General features: G+C 42.3%; 1 pseudogene; it reads right to left on the minus strand.

Annotated features, from left to right (window-relative positions):
* Window positions 1-1,834: 1,834 nt before the first annotated feature.
* Window positions 1,835-3,450, minus strand: LOC114703907 (annotated as a pseudogene).
* Between the last annotated feature and the right edge of the window lie 2,625 nt (window positions 3,451-6,075).

The raw sequence follows: 6,075 nt of genomic DNA on the forward strand, positions 1-6,075 counted from the left end.
ACTTCAAGGGCACGTCTCCAATGACCTATAAAATCTAGACCATAATAGTCAGTGACTCACTGTAGAGGAAAGAACAATAACAATAACAAAAAAAATCTATACAACGGCAAACAGATAAGTGGTTGCCAAGGCCAGCATCCAGGTAGGAAGATCCAGAAGTGGTCGCAAAACAAGAAGGGTTTGGGAGTGATGGAAATGGCCCATCTCTGAACTGTGACAATGGTTAGGAAATACATGGACTTTACGGATTCACAGACTATATGCCCCAAAAGGTGAACGCTACTAATATGAATTTTACTTCTATAGATTTTAATTTGGGACGGAGGGGGGGGAGGGCCGGGGGGGGGCGGGGTTCGAGACAGGGTTTCTCTGTGTAGTTTTTGTGCCTCTCCTGGATCTTGCTCTGTAAACCAGGCTGGCTCTGCCTCCCAAGTGCTGGGATTAAAGGCGTGCACCACTGCCACCCGGCCAGGTTTTAATTTTTTAAAAAGTTTACAGCCAGGTATGGTGGTGCTTACTTGCAATTCCGGTTGTGTAGGAGACTGAGGCTAGATAATTGAGAACTCGAGCCAAGCCTGGACTGCAAGGCAATGAGATTCCATCTCAAAAGTCAGAACGGGCATGAAAATGGATCCTTGGAAAACAGCAAGAATTTTCATGTTTCTTTTCTCTGTGACTTAATTAAGTTGCTTTTAGTAAGAATATGCTACTTTGCGATTTTCTATGGTCTTAATAAGTAAATTAATCATGGAACACTTGAACTACAGTAAAAAAAAAATGTACTAATACAAAAAGCACTCAACCACCATTGAGTAGAAAAATAAAAATTATACAATTGTTGAGTCTAATTTTAAACAACCAGTAGTCCCAAATATTTTACATTAGTATGGATTTTTTTTTGCTAGGAGTATTTGCTTAATTTATTTGATTTCCTTTCGTATTTATTAACTAATGCTTATATAGAGGAGGGATACTGTCTGCTCTTTTTTTTTTTTAAATTACAAACACAGGACAAAACAACTTCAGAACATATTTAAAATGGCAAGCTGACATATTTATACATTGTTCTTATTAGCTGTTGGCAGGTTTAAGACAGACATTCAGAACTCATGATTTAGTGGAACTACTACTGGGTGTGGCTGAACAAAGTCCTTAGTACAGCTTCCGAGCTCACGGGTCAGAAGGTGTAGGGCCTTCTGGGCGGGGGAGAGGGGCTGCCAAGGCACAGCCTGTGTATTCTTATTTTGAGAGATGTTCAGCTTCACCATGGAGGAATTCTGGACAAGTCCAATTAATAACACCGATCAACTGCTGAATTTATTAATAACAAATCAGTTTAAATATACAAGAATTGTCAGTCGGTCGGTGGTGGCGCACTCCTTTAATCCCAGCACTCAGGAGGCAGAGCCAGGCGGATCTCTGTGAGTTCGAGGCCAGCCTGGACTACCAAGTGAGCTCCAGGAAAGGCGCAAAGCTACACAGAGAAACCCTGTCTCAAAGAAAAAAAAAAAAAAGAATTGTCCTGTCCATTTTATTCTGATGTGGTATTGGACTCCGTCTGTGAGTTCAACCCACCCCATTACAATGTCTTTCATATGAATCCTTTTGGAGATGTGAAGCCTTTGATTCACAGTTTGCAGTACAAATACCCTGACATTCCATTTATTTGCTATTAAGTATTTGGTTATTATGCTTTTTAAAATTCAGTGTCTTTAAACCACGTTTGATTAAGCATTGCTTGGGGCAGTTCAGAGTATTACGTTGTCTTCTTCCTCCTCTTCTTCTCCCTCCAGTCTCTCTGTTCCTAGAGCAAGCGTCAAGGGGTGGCCACTCCTCAGGCTCTCTTTGCGTGCAGCATCTCCTCGATGAGAAGGTTATTGTAGGGGACATCCCCGTTCACGTGCTTGCGGTAGAGGTACTCTTCCGCCTGCAGGTTGAGTGCCGGATTTCCGGCAGTCGAAGCAGCAGCTGTCCGAACTTCTCCGTTTGCTGGGCGTAGTTACAAACCATGTAGTCCATCAAGGCAGTGTGCACCTGTTCCTGGACATTTTCCACAAGCTGGAAGTTCTCAAGATTCTTGACATCTAAGCTGAACAGCTCTAGGAACTTCGGACATACAAACTCTCGATGATCCAACTGTAGAGAACGAAGTCTCAGGATTAGCTCCTGCGAATGACTCAGGAGGTTGGTGAGTGTGACTCCGGCTTGTGAGGCTATGCTGGAGCAGTCGACTTGTTGCCCAGTAATCAGCAAGAGGGACCCTTCCTTCCCATGTACCACTTGCCGGTAAATGTGATCCAGGATCAAAAGCTCACGCCAGCAGTTCTGAAGCAGCTTCATTTGGTCATCAACCTTCAGGTCTCTGAAGAAGACGCTACTCCTGGCCCACTCAACAATGGAGAAGAGGGTCTGGTCTGCCATTTTGCACATGAGCCCAAATGTGTTCAGCTTGTCGGGCTTGCCTCGGCTCTCCTGCTCCTGCTGTAAGTAAGCTGAGATTTTCACTTGAATTTGAGTCTCATCTGGCTCACACTTCAAAAGTTCCAGTATCAGGTGCGGGATGCTGGCTGGGGAGCTTATCTGGTAACCATCCATGTAGGAGTAGCCCATCATTGACTCAGGCGAACTGGTGTAGGGATCTGGGTACTCAGACTTGGTGGCCCGGCTAGGAAAGTGACCATATGGTTGGTAACCTTGCAGGCTGCCATGAGGTGGCATTGTCATGCTAATGGGGGAGGTGACAAAGGGACTCCTGTCAAAGTCTGTGGGAGGCAAGGCAGCATGGTTCAGAGGTAGGCCTTTGGAGGCGGAATGGATGTTCCGAATGGCAGAGGAGATGGTCAGGTCCGAGGGCATCACTTGCATCACCTGAGTCATGGTTCCAGCTTAAGTCCATTGGCTCGAATGAGGGCTGTCTGCTGCTGCTTTAGGGCCCTCTCTTGTACATCGGCCCAAACTTATTTCTGCCTCCTCGCATGCGGTCCGCTCTTACGGCTTCTAGCCTCATTCCAACACTTAGACATTTTTGTAACCGACAGTAAGGACAACGTTTTCTCTGTGTTTTGTCAATTTGGCAGTTCTGGTTTTCTATACATGTGTACCTTTTATTGTTTTGGACTGTTCGCTTAAAAAAAAACCCTTGCAGCTTTCACAGGTAAGGAGACCATAATGGTACCCGGATACTTTATCGCCACACACAGGACATAGCTCTTCGAGATCTTCATCATAGGAGTAATTCACCATTTTAAATTGAGACACTTGCATGTTTTCCGGCATCTGTCCCTCTTCCCCATGCGATCGGGCCAGTCCTGGAGCTTCCGTCTCCACTTTGGGCAGCATGACAAGGCGGCTGCGGGCGGGCATGGGGAGTCGGTGTCGGTCCGAAGCCCAGCATCTTTCTTGTCCTTTGTATCTAGGTATCATCTACTTCTCAGGCCCGGGAAGAATCCTGGGGTTTTTTGGGGTTTTTTGTTTGTTTGGTTTTTTTTTTGTTTTGTGTGTGTGTGTGTGTGTGTGTGTGTGTGTGTGTATGTTTTTAAAGTCTTCTCCACCTAGCCGCGACAGTCCAAGGAAAAAGAGAAACGAACCAGTATGGATTTTTTATATTGATACAAATCTAAGGTTATTTTTGTTATACTGTATATATGTTTCTACTCTTATGTAGATATTTTTGTATATTGATACAAATTTAAGGTTATTTTTGTTATACCATATTATATGTTTCTATTTCTTGTTTAAGGTATTGTACCTATGCAGCTCATTTATAAATGTAATGTAAAGTCTTAGTCCTTGGAAGCTATTTAGGATAATAAAGAAATACAGGTTAGTAGTTAGTCACCTATAACAAACTTAAAGTCATGTTAGGTATATTTTCAGAGACACATTTTAAACAGATAGATAGATGGTCTTCAAACACTTGAGAGACCTACAGAATATGGCATTTTAAATTTTTTTTTTTTTTTTTGGTTTTTCGAGACAGGGTTTCTCTGTGTAGCTTTGCGCCTTTCCTGGAACTCACTCTGTAGCCCAGGCTGGCCTCGAACTCACAGAGATCCGCCTGGCTCTGCCTCCCGAGTGCTGGGATTAAAGGCGTGCGCCACCACCGCCCGGCTGGCATTTTAAAATTTTAATAACAAAGTTTTTCATGACAGTGAGACATATCTGTTCCTGGCCACACCAATCTACTTCATAAAAGGATAATGGGCATCGAAGAACCTCCATATGGAGTTTGCTTTCTTTTTTGGTAAAACCTAGCCATTTGGACAGGAAACTTCCTTACCTCAACTGCTGACAGTATGCTGTTCAAAATGGACAAGCAGAACACACAGGAAAGTGACTACTGAACTTTGCCAAGACTAGGCAGGACATTCCTTCAAAATTTCTGCTTCACAGAAAAGTCTGTCAGGTATTCTAGGGCTGTAAGCCAAAGATGAATGCCCCCAACATTGCAGAGGAATCTTGGGTCACTGTCCAGGCAGCCAGATGTCTGTCACTTCTATAGTTTTGGAAATTGCTTTCTCTGCATTTCTTGTTTACTCAGGTAGTATTATATCCTTCTGGGGTCTTTGATGGAATTAAAGACTAGATAGTTATAGTTTTCCTTAGTTGTGATAGAAGATAAATTAGTACAAAACTTTGATTCATCAAGAGAGGATAGATAATGAAGTATTTTCTCTAAATTTGCCAAATACAAATTTGGACATTGTAAATGTAATTTTTACTTGATAATTATTCTTATTGTATATGGTTTTAGTATGTTAGAGTTAAAACCTTTCCTTTTTATTAACAAAAAGGGAGGGGAATGTTGTGGAATAATATTTTTATACATTGTTAATATGTGTTACTCTGATTGGTTTAATAAAAAGCTGAATGGCCAATAGCGGGGCAGAATTTTGGGGCAAAGAGAACATTAGGAAGAAGAAGAGTGGAGTTGCCAGCCAGATGCAGAGGAATCATGACCTATAGAATATGAGGTAACAAGCCGTGAGTCAAGTAGTAGCATGTAAATTAATAGAAATGAGTTCATTTAAGTTATAAGAGCTAGTTAGAAACAAGCTTAAGCTATCAGGCAAGCATTTGTAATTAATAATAAGTTTCCATGTCATAATTTGGAAGCTGGCTGGTGGGAAAGAGAAAGACTCATTACATACAATAGCATGCAATCTTTATTATTTATTTGGTTGGTTGGTTGGTTGGTTGGTTGGTTGGTTTTTCAAGACAGGGTTTCTCTGTGTAATAGCTGTTCTGGAACTCACTCTGTAGACCAGGCTGGCCTTGAACTCACAGAGATCTGCCCACCTCTACCTCTAGAGTGCTGGGATTAAAGGTTTGTGCCACCACTGCCCAGTGCAATCTTAATTTTGGAAAAACAAATTTTGTGCACAAAAATCTGCTTAGTGAGTGTGTCTTGTGGAAACAGACAAGGAATGAATCTATGAAATATTTATCAGTAATTTAATTGTGTAAGTTTTGGGACAGTGTTATCCTTGTGGGTTTGTAGAGGAAGTGACTTATTTTTAACTTTTGTTAAATGATTTGAAATGGTATCATTTCTGTAATTATATTTAATAAAAGGGTTTTTAAACAGTGTGACTGAAGAGGTTCCTTTGACTAAAAGCTGGGGGTCCCATTCTCTGAGAAGGCAAGATTTGAACATATAGCTAGAAGTGTGGAAGCTGGAGATGGACGGAACATTCAGTAACTAGGGCCTTGGTTTTCTCAGTGAGACTGATCATCTGGTGAGAGAGACGTGAACTGATGTCAGCGAAGGTGGAGGTATAAAGAGGGGGCAAAGGCCAAGGGTAACGTGTAAGCCAAGGACACAATTGAGACTCAGTGTGAAGTTCTCCCCTCCCTCACAATCCCCCCCCCCATCACTGAGCCAAGTGGCTATATATAGAACGACCAGCAGGGGGCACCAGCAAACTGGGGAGAGAATTACTTGACGTGGATCTTGGTGATTGCCCTGGACCAGTGTCAAGCTTTTTAAAAGGGGACAGAAATACAGCTTTTTAAATAAAATCGTCCCAGTAAAAGCATTGGCAACCAGTTAAATGTTGTTTCACCTACTGCGAA

This window comes from Peromyscus leucopus, chromosome 4 (genome assembly GCF_004664715.2).
Source record: "Peromyscus leucopus breed LL Stock chromosome 4, UCI_PerLeu_2.1, whole genome shotgun sequence".
Lineage (NCBI taxonomy): Eukaryota > Metazoa > Chordata > Mammalia > Rodentia > Cricetidae > Peromyscus > Peromyscus leucopus.